This window comes from Dendropsophus ebraccatus, chromosome 14 (assembly GCF_027789765.1).
Source record: "Dendropsophus ebraccatus isolate aDenEbr1 chromosome 14, aDenEbr1.pat, whole genome shotgun sequence".
In the NCBI taxonomy this organism is placed as follows: Eukaryota; Metazoa; Chordata; class Amphibia; order Anura; family Hylidae; genus Dendropsophus; species Dendropsophus ebraccatus.
The window spans coordinates 52,874,204-52,885,517 of NC_091467.1; the positions used below are offsets into that span (position 1 = coordinate 52,874,204).

Here is an 11,314-nt window from a genome sequence, read left to right on the forward strand (position 1 = left end):
GACAAGAGCTGCAAGGACATCGTTACCGATGTCCTTGCAGCCCTTGCTAAACTGGCATACATTACCCATCCACGTTCCAGGGCTGCTCCTGCGTCCGCTTCTCCCGGGGGTCCCGCGCGCTCTCTAGCGTCACAGCAGCCTGTCAGCTGGTAGGCCGCTCAGCCAATCACAGGCCGGGACCGCCGCGGCCTGTGATTGGCTGAGCGGCCTATCAGCTGACAGGCCTCTGTGACGCTAGAGCGCGCGCGGGACGCAGGGAGAAGCGGACGGCAGGAGCAGCCCTGGAACGTGGATGGGTAATGTATATCGTTAGTCGCCAGCCACGCACCGCTATTACACGCAGCGGTGCGCGGTCGGCGCCCGACGAAAATAGGTTCTAACCTATATCAACGATCAGCTGATGATCGTTGTCATCGGCTGATCGTTGCATTTATTACACGGAGCGATAATCGGCCGAATCGGGCCAATTCGGCCGATTATCGTTCCGTGTAATACCACCCTTAGGCTGGGTTCACACTAGATTTTTTCAATCCGTTTAACGGATTCGTTTTTTTTGACGGACACAAAAATGAGGTCGACCACGTTTTGTTTCCGTCCCCCCCCAAAAAAACGGATCTGTTTTGATCCGTTTTTTTTTTTTTTATGCACGTCAATGGAAAAACAAATCATAACAGATGCACGCAGCTGCATCCATTTTTTGCAATCCGTTTTTCAAAAAACGGATTGCAAAAACGTAGTGTGAACCCAGCCTAAATCTCAACTAAGGAATTTTCACAGAATAAATTAAAAGGGATCATGACTAATAATCTTGAAGAGTTATTGACTGAGAAGATGGTCACAGGTGTTCCAGCTACTAAGAACCTCAGTAATTGGCTGCAAATAAACCTTTTAGTATTTATTTAAAGGGTAACTCCGCATAAGAAAAACTTGTTTTCTATTAAAAGTACATTAAAAGTTATATAGATGTCTCTATACCAGTGCTTCTCAATTCCAGTCCTCAGGCCTCACCAACAGGTCATGTTTTGAGGATATCCCATACAAAAAGCAGCTGTGATAAGACCTGATGCACTAAGGATAATTATATCACCTGTTAAATACTAAGGAAATCCTCAAAACATGACCTGTTGGTGAGGCCTGAGGACTGGAATTGAGAAGCACTGGTCTATACAATGTATTACCATATCTGTGCAGTTCTGCCACACTGGTAGCTGATAGAAATTCCGGAAGTGAAAAAAATGGTCTCTGTGCCAATCCACATTGTCTCCTGCTCCCACTGCTCTCCCCCCTTAGGAGACAAATCTTCTATGCCTCTGTCTCACATTGTGTGTGTTTGCTGAGATCAGGCTGATGATGCAGACAGGGGGCAGGGCGTGAGGTCCCAGGAGGCTTGGCTGGTTCCCCCAATCCCCTGAAGGATTCACCATCTCTGACCGGCCAGAAGCAGGTGCAGCACTAATTTTACTGATTGTGATGGGTAGAGGACTGTGATGATCAGCTGAGAGAAAGCATTGCATTCTGGGAACTGTTCAACCGGGAAGGACAGAAACACAATACAGAACAACCCCCCCCCTAAACAAATGGATTTTTGGTAGTTTCAAAACTTAGATAGATAGGTAAGTAATGCTATATGCTTCTGCAGAGGTTTAATTTTTTTAACCTCTACCTGGAGTTCCCCTTTAATTTTCTTGCAACACTAGATCAAAGAATTACACAATTCCTATTGAAATCAATAAGTTGGGTATAAACTGTGGACATGTCAGGTCCTCCAAAGAGAGAGACGCTCTTTGGAGCTGCTCTTCATTCTGGCAAATGGATGAGGCTCCAGAATGGTGGAATCGGTTCCTGCCTAGCAAACAGACTGACTGCAGATGGGGTGGAGATTTTGGGGCCTTTATGTCTTAGGGGTAGGGCTTAAATGTCCTAGGCGTTTGTCAGACATTAAGCTGGGGGATGTCCTAATGGAACTATATCCAGGTAACAGTTTCTTATGGAAAAAATTAACATAATTTTGTATTGTAACCCTTTGTATGTGGGCTGCTATGTGGCCGGCCCGCAACCCCCAAAGACCTAACATGTAGCTCCAATTACTGCAATCTTGTTTCTTCTTGTTTTTCTCCAGTCCTGAGCTGGCCGTTCACATAAATACTCAGAAAATGTATAAGGGTTCTAAATTATACAAAAGAAACAGACAAGCCATCTCCATATATATCGCAGGCTGGGAAAAAGAACTGAATGCATGCTTCTCTCAGTCAGAAATCCCTTCTATATATAAAGTTGCATAGCATTACAAGAAGGTTACATATAGGTTGGTTAGCAGGTTGTCTAGGACACCAAGGGGTTCTAGATAACATGAATGCCTCACTGCCCTCAACCTGTTGGAGATGTAATGAGGAGCATGGGTCTATGCACACTGAGCAATTGTAGCGGAATTCCGCCCATTTAAATGCAACATTGCTCCTTTCCATAGAGCAAAATGGGAATTTTCAGTTCAGAATTCTCTCCGGAATCCGCAGAGTCCGCGTTCCGCCCAATCAATTGACATGTCAATTATTTAGGCGGACTGCGCTGGCGGAATTCCATAGAACTCTATGAGAGATAATTTTTCACACGGAATTCCGCGGGAATTCCACAACAATTCTGCGAGCGCTATAAAATGCGCGGTATTCCACGAGAATTGCTCAGTGTGCACATGCCCTATGATGGGAATGCAAGGTCATCCACCCGTTGTGGAGTATGGTAGCTAACACGCTTCTAGGTATTAGCCCTAGTTTCCCAAATCTTGAACCCCCCCCCCCCCATTAATACCTCCTCGACATTGTATTGTTGTTATTGTCATTCTCCTTCTTAGTTTTGAAAAAAATTATATAAAAAACGAAATTTGATAGAAAGAAAATTAATAACATAAATTTGAGGGTTCGGCAATCTCATGCCTTGCAGGGAAGTAACACAATTAACCCCGACAGATAATGATGCACAGAAACATATAATGTATAATAGCTATTGATGTGAAATGTACTGAGTAATTATTGCCTTCCCCCGGGCCTCCTGGGCTTTCTATGGCAAATGGAAGTGATCCTTATTAAATGGCCATTTGTGCCTTCTCTTAAATTCCAGGCATCTAAAGGCCCTATTACACAGAGCGATAATTGTCCGATTCCTCCGATTATCGCTCTGTGGAATAGAGACAATGAACAGCCAATGACAACGATCATCGGTTGATCGTTGGGTTAGGTTTGGACCCCAAATCATCGGCTAACACCTAACACCTTACCTCTTACTGCTTCTCTCCTGTGCTCCGCAGCTTCCTGGTCCTGGGGGGGGGCAGCAGCGTCTAAGGGCCAGTCAGCTGACTGGCTGCTTAGCCAATCACAGGCCTGAGAGGTAAGGTGTTCGGGCAGGGGCTGCATGGACATTGCTAACGATATCCATGCAGCCCTTACTGCCCGATTATCGGATCGTGTAATAGGCCCAATAAACAAGCGCCGATCTAGCAGGTCGGCGCTCGTTTACAAAAATGATCAGGCTGTAGTCGGCCCATGTTATAGGACCCTAATGCTGCAATTACACAGAGTGATAATTTGCCCATACAATTAGCGATATCGAAAAAACAATGTTTTTTTATAACGATCAGCGTTTAGACGGAACGATATATCATACGGAAAAATCGTTTTGCGATCGCTTAAGCCTATCTCGCAATCAGAACAATCTGCAAATTTTTTACGAACAACGAACGACGATTTAAGAACATGTTGTAAGATCAAGATGAACGATTTGTCGCTCGTCGCTTGATCGTTTGCTGCGTTTACACGTACCATTATCCTTCGAATTCGATCGTTATCGTGCAAATTTGCACGATAATTGTTCCGTGTAAACGCAGGATAAGACTCTCCAATGTCTTAGCTTCAATAGGGCTGATATATGAAAAGTCCCTGAATCCAATTACACATCTAGGAGTGGTTGTGGGTACTTGCAATTAAGGGGATAGCTGGAGAGCAGGAAAGGTCCTACCTTGTCTTTCCTCCAGTACTCCACTTCCTCTGTCTGCCCCTCCATGCTGATACTTCCGCAGACGGGGTGGGGGGGTAGGGCAGGCCATTTTGCAGGCAGTGATCAATAGCTGCCGGATGTTACCAATAATGCTTGTGGGTGTGGTTTCGTCTGCACACAATGCCGCTACATGCTCCCTCCCCCCTCTCGAAGTGTCAGCACGGATGGGCAGCGGGAGGAAGTTGAACACTGAAGAGCAGAAGAGGTAGGACCTTTGCTGCTTTCCGAATAGAAGGTTCCCACCAATGGAACGTGGAACTACCTTAATGTGTTTCCTCCACCAAAGAGAGACTAGTCCAAGCTCCCAGTACTTTACTAACTAACTTGTCTCCTATCCACAGGAGATATTGCAGCTGAACCTAATTTACTTAGAAACAGTGCCACCCCTGTTTGTGGCCATATCTGGTACTACAGCTGAACTGAAATACCATATATAGTAGCTAAAGAAAGGTCGTTCTCTTTCTAGAGGAGAAACAAAAGGCAATGTCTGGTGTTGTTCTTCAGTTCCACTAACTTGAGCTACAATACAACATTGCTTCTCAATTCCAGTCCTCATTGTCCATCAGCAGGTAATATTTTTTTAGGATTTCCTTAGTATGTCACAGGTGATATAATTATAGTCAGTGCATCATGGTGGTTTGACAGGGAACGATTTATCATTCGAATTTACACGATAACGATCGAATTCGAACGATCATCGTACGTGTAAAAGCAGCAAACGATCAAGCGACGAGCGAGAAATCGTTCATTTTGATCTTTCAACATGTTCTCAAATCGTCGTTGATCGCTCGCAAAAAAATCACAGATCGTTCCGGGTAAACATTCTTTCAACGATTTCACCTATGTGCGAGATAGGCTTAAGCGATCGCATAACAATTTTTCCATACGATGTTCCGTCTAAACGCTGATCGTTATAAAAAAACATCGTTCATTCAAAATCGTTAATCGTGCGATCGGGCGAATTATCGCTCCGTGTAAAACCACCATTGGGTATTAATCTGGATGGCTCCTTAATAGGGAACAATCAGCAGGTTAGACAAATAATGCTTGAGGCCAGCCTCACACGACTTCATACTTATGTTCTCATCTTTTGACTTTTTGAAATTTGTCACAACTATGTCTCTTTAATATCACGTTACAGCACATTGTATCCACACTAATCCATTTCCGGCTATTTTAGAAGCCTTTGATCACAAAACAGGCAGAACCGCCATTCTGTACGCCAACTCGGGCATAGACGTCTTATCTGCAATGGTGGCAATAATCACCAGATTATTACCCGTAAGAGCCCAGGCAAGATTTGTTCACCTTTTCTTCTATGAAGATGAAGCATAGAGTATGGCGGAAGACAGGTGTTTCTTAAGATCTAGCACACTGCGAAGCTCTGCGGCAAATTTCTACGGCGGATAATAAAGGAGATTAGAAAAAACTGTTCCAGAGGGAGATTTTCTATGTTTGTGAATGGTACTTAGTGGAAGCAGATTGCTCACTTGGAGTTTAAGTATCATTGATTAAGTTTTCACATCTGCAAAGACTCATGGGGAATTAGTGCCACCCAAAAGACCATCAAAAACATAGGTTGCAATTGCTGTAAAAACTCCAAACTGCCGCAAAGACTGTGAAATTACTGTGACACAACTACAAAGTGTGAACACAGTTCAAGGCGAGCATTTGGATATACATCTGCTATATGGATCTGAAATAGGGATGTATTACAGATGAAACACTATAGCTGTATCTGTAGACTCAACAACTTTTAGTTCAAAAAAGGTTCAATCTCCGGAGGCGACAAGCCTTCTTTACCATGAGAACTGTGAATCTGTGGAACAGTCTACCACAGGATCTGGTCACAGCAACAACAGTAGAGGGCTTCAAAAGAGGCCTAGAGAAGTTCTTAGAGCAAAATAATATAAATGCATATGTATAGAACCTATCACCCCTCCCCCTTCCCTGTATCCATCCCCTCCTTGGTTGAACTTGATGGACATGTGTCTTTTTTCAACCGTATTAACTATGTATTAACTATGTAAGGTCCACTTACCGGGGTCTATTGTCAGGTGAAGGTCCGAGCTAAATATCAGTAGTAAACATGTTGTTTTGTTAACTTTTCACAAACGTTGTTGAACTATTTGCATACAGAATTGATGCTTAGGCTAGGTTCACACTGCGTTTTCAGCATCCGTTTAACGCATCCGTTTTTTGCAAAAAACGCATGAAAAACGGATTGCAAAAAACAGATTCATTTGTGTGCATCCGTTTTTCCATTGACTTCCATTATTAAAAAAAACGGATCCGTTTTTTTTGGCGGACCAAAACAGACCAAAAAACGTTGCTGACCCTATTTTTCTGGACGTTAAAAAAAACGGATCCGTTAAATGGATGCTGAAAACGCAGTGTGAACCTAGCCTTATTAGTGGAAAAACTGGCATTTTTTTCTCTCTCACCAGCCCTTATATAGCCCCCCTGTGCGCTCCCCCAGTAGTATATAACCCCCCTGTGGCTCGCCCAGTAGTATATAGACTCCTGTGCACCCCCTAGTAGTATATAGTCCCCCTGTGCGCTCCTTCAGTAGTATATAGCCCCCCGTGTGTTCCCCTCAGTAGTATATAGCCCCCCTGTGCTCTCCCCCCAGTAGTATATAGTCCCCCTGTACGCTCCTTTAGTAGTATATAGCCCCCCTGTGTGCTCCCCCAGTAGAATATAGCCCCCCTGTGTGCTCCCCCAGTAGTATATAGCCCCCCTGTGCCCCCCCAGTAGTATATAGTCCACCTGTGAGCTCCCCCGCGTAGTATATAGCCCTCCTGTGCGTTCCCCTCAGTAGTATATAGCCCCCCTGTGCGCTCCCCCCAGTAGTATAAAAAATACCCCAGTAGTATATAGCCCCCCTGTGAGCTCCCCCCCCAGTAGTATATAGCCCCCCCAGTAGTATATAGCCCCCCTGTGCGCCCCCACCCAGTAGTATATAGCTCACCCAGTAGTATATAGCCCCCCTGTGAGTTCCCACCCGGTAGTATATAGCCCCCCGGTGAGCTCCCACCCAGTAGTATATAGCCCCCCTGTGAGCTCCCACCCAGTAGTATATAGCCCCCCCAGTAGTATATAGCCCCCCTGTGCGCTCCCACCCAGTAGTATATAGCTCCCCCAGTAGTATATAGCCCCCCTGTGAGCTCCCTCAAAGTAGTTTATATCCCCCCGTGCGCTCCCCCTCCCATATAGCCCCCCTGTGTGCTCTCCCCCTCCCATATAGCCCCCCTGTGCGCTCCCCCTCACATATAGTATAACATAAAAAACAAACACTTATACTCACCTGGGTCCAGGCGTCTCCTCTGCTCTTCGCTCTTGTGGCCGCACTGCAGCAGTCACTAGAGGCCGCTCTCCCTTTGTCCTGGTGTCGGCACTCTAGTGACGTCACTCAAGCGCTGAAACCAGAGGCAGAGTGCGGCCTCTTGTGACCGCTGCGGCCACCAAAGTGAATGACAGGGAGGGAGCCAATGAGCGTTCTTTACGAGCACTCATAGTTACTGTGCAGACCGCAGCTCAGTATACAGGTATACTGAGCTACAGCAGGGGTCCGGACAGCTGGTCTCCATGGTCCGCCAGTTGAGGACCCCTGCTGTAGACGGTGAGATGTAGATTCCAGAGATGATCTTCCTACCTTCCTCTGTGGCAGATAGTAGTGACACGTTACTTTTCTAACAAGCCTGAAGCGTGCAGACCACATAATACTAGAAGTAACCCAAAGGTATGGCTCAGATTTCTGTTACAGATTCTTGACTTACCCATTGAAGTCTATGAGGAGGATTTACAAGAAATCGTCACCGTATCATACGCCAAACTTGACACCGTAGGCCAGGTTCTGTATGAAGCTCATCGTTACAACCCCTATGTGTACCGGCACCCAAAGAGGGAAACAAACATTTCTTTACAATGTATCAGGACAGGTACAATGTATAAGCCTGTAGTCAGGACTGTAACTATAGAACACTGCTCCCCAACCTGTGACTTTCCAGCTGTTGCACAACTACAACTCCCATCATGCCCCACCATCAGTCTGTATGCTGAATGGTGATTCTGTGTATAAGATAGCCGAGCATGGAGGAGCATGTGACCATGCCCCTTCCTCAGTGTTGACTACTGAGCCGGTATATGCCACATGCTCCTCCATGCTTGGCCATCTTATGAACAGAATCTCCATTCAGCATACAAGACTAACAGGACTGCGACCACCACCCACCAAACCTTTATCGTCCCATAATAAAGACAACAAACATATTAACTTTTATGGGCGGTATGAAAAGGCCACAGCTTTATTTAATGTCGTAACTCTCTTTAACTGTTTAACTGCCGTTTAACTGCCAGACTGGAGGTTCTCCCCCAGGGTATGCCTGCCGCCGGTCCCGACGGGCACATCCGCCTTCACACCTCTTGGGTAACTTGAAATAAACCGCCAACAGCTGTGACTTGTTGAACATTTCTAACAAAAGAAACGTGTTAACAAAACACTGACCACATAAGGGAGGGAGGGAGAGACGTCCTCGCTGTCCGGGCAGGAAGAGGATCATACAGGAAGGTAACTGCACTATACCTCCCACCACCTGCCTCTGATTGGCCCGCCAGCTCCCGCCCCCTTTACTCCACATCCTATCCCCAGCAGCAAAGGGGAGAGAGGAGGACCAAACAACATGACTGGGACGATTAACCCCTTGGCTACCCAAGCAACGTCCTGCCCCCCTGTTAGTCCTTGTGCCACCTCCTTACACAGCTCGTAGCCCACATGACTAACAGGACTGCGACCACCACCCACCAAACCTTTACCGTCCCATAATAAAGACAACAAACATATTAACTTTTATGGGCGGTAGGAAAAGGCCACAGCTTTATTTAATGTCGTAACTCTCTTTAACTGTTTAACTGCCGTTTAACTGCCAGACTGGAGGTTCTTCCCCAGGGTATGCCTGCCGCCGGTCCCGACGGGCACATCCGCCTTCACACCTCTTGGGTAACTTGAAATAAACCGCCAAGGAGCAGCTAGGCTACACCTAGACCTGGCTGCGACCCCCACCCAGGATGAAGAGGGCTTGCTCTACGCCGTCTTGTAGTCCTGCCAAAAATATATCCAACCCAATGTCATTAAGGTGTACGCCATCTGGGCCCATCAACCTTCTATTATCCCCCTCCAATTGCCTGTGTCTCACTACTACTCCAGCTCTGGAGCGGACAAAGCGTGATGTGCGGGCATTTACCGTTCTATGGGCCTTTTTAACCGCCCCTGCGTCTCTCGCCCCTTGCCATTGGACCCGAGGAATAATCTCTGACCATACGATCACTACCTGTTTGAAAAAACTAGGGATTCTTTCAATGTCTGCTCGTATGATAGTAAGCAAATCGGCTAACCGTAAGAAACACAAGTCATTTCCTCCCGCGTGTATCACTAAGATCACCGGCTCCATGGCTGCTCGACCAATTTCCATCACATGAGTCAGGACTTCAGACCATCGAAGACCCTTCACACCGTTCCAGTAAGCATCGACCGAATGGAATCCCAGAGATTTTCCACCTGGACGAATCGCCGCCCTCCTAGCCGCATGGTAAATGAAAGAGTGTCCTATAAACCCCAAGGCTGGACGCCTGGGATCTGAAAAGAAAGTTATTCCATTAATTCGGGTCTAATGTATGTTGCATAACATGCGGATCTCCATCTCCCAATGCGCTGAACCTGTGCCTCAGACATGCCTGCTCTAGCCGCCTCTGTGGCAGCCCCTATCCTAAATGAGTGTGTCCCATAATTAGCAGGGTTGACCCCTGCCAGGCCCAGAAGCCTCTTAAGCAAAGCCTGGAACTGGTAGCGGGTGAATGGGAGACCATTTTGATGAACTAAGAAACTAACGCCTGAGGAACGGGCAGCCATGTAACGTGTGATGATCACTACAGGGCAGAGGGGGCCAGTGACTGGGAATATGGTTAACCAAGCGCCCCTTCCAAATATGTCAGTTTTAGAGTGGCGGACTCTGACTTTAATAGCATTGTTGGCCGCTACGACGTCTTTTCCAGTTTGTCACATGGCAGTCTGAAAACCATCTGTACAGAATCTAATTCTATACCTAAGAAGGAAAGCGATGTTGTTGGGCCTTCGGTCTTGTCCAATGCTATTGGAACCCCGAACTTCTTCATAAAGAATAGGAAGGTGGATAGTAAAAACTGGCAAATATTACCATCTCCCGGGGCAACGAAAAGGAAATCATCAAGGTAATGTATTATAGCGTTACTGCCAGCTTCGCATCGTACCACCCACTCAAGGAATGAACTAAATAGCTCAAAGTAGTGGCAGGATATGGAGCAGCCCATAGGCAGGCAGGCGTCATAATAAATTAGCCCATCCAGCTGAAAGCCCAGGAGATGATAACATTCGGGATGAACAGGGAGTAATCTGAAGGCCGATTTGATATCTGATTTCGCTAATAGGGCTCCAGAACAAGCTGCCCTCAGTAGAGATACAGCCCTGTCAAAAGAGACGTAGGACACTGAGGCGTCTTCCTTTGAAATACCATTGTTTACCGAGTCACCTTTGGGATGCGATAAATGATGTATCAATCTAAATTTGCCAGGATCTTTCTTTGGGACAATGCCTAATGGAGATACTCTAAGATTAGGGAATGGGAGATCGTTAAATGGGCCTTCCATTCTGCCCAGCTCTATCTCTTGCTCTAATTTTTCCTTCAGCACTTGGGGAAATTGTTTTGCTGACTTCAGATTATCTGACCATGTGGGGAGCAGTGATAGTGTGAATGGTATAAAGAAGCCCTCAGAGAAACCATCCCATAGTATTTTTGCTGTTTGCCTATTGGGATACCTGTTTAGCCATGGGGCCGTGTCTAACGCGCTCAGCCGGGGTTCTGTCCCTCGGGAGCAGTGATCTGCCGAGCTGATGGTTTAGCATGACGTGGGCATCTGGATGCTGAATGTGGGGCCCCACATATAGAGCACTCATGTTTGAACTTGCAGAGAACGAAGAATCTGCAATGTCCCTCGTTGAAAAGCCAACAGGTACCTGGTCTCCTGACGGCCACTGCCCCAGGGGCGTTTTGAGAAGCAGCGGCCCTTAACTGACTGAAAGGGAGGGAACTTCTGTGACATCATGAGTCTAATCCAAAGGTCGGTTGCTTTAACGCCCCAACCAATCTCAGGCTGCAGTGCTAGGCGGCGACGGAATTCCTCATCATATTTCCACCATGCGCTGCCGCCATAACATTTAAAAGCCGTTTACACT

General features: G+C 46.5%; 1 long non-coding RNA gene across 1 annotated transcript in view; it reads right to left on the reverse strand.

The window, feature by feature from the left end:
- Positions 1 to 8,593, reverse strand: part of LOC138772532 (uncharacterized) — a 70,468-nt gene extending 61,875 nt beyond the window's left edge. Inside the window, exons 1-2 of the long non-coding RNA XR_011359776.1 lie at positions 8,555 to 8,593; positions 7,827 to 7,929 (exon numbers count right to left, since the gene is read on the reverse strand). This is a non-coding gene — a long non-coding RNA (uncharacterized lncRNA). The remainder of the gene's footprint in view (positions 1 to 7,826; positions 7,930 to 8,554) is intronic.
- Positions 8,594 to 11,314: the final 2,721 nt, after the last annotated feature.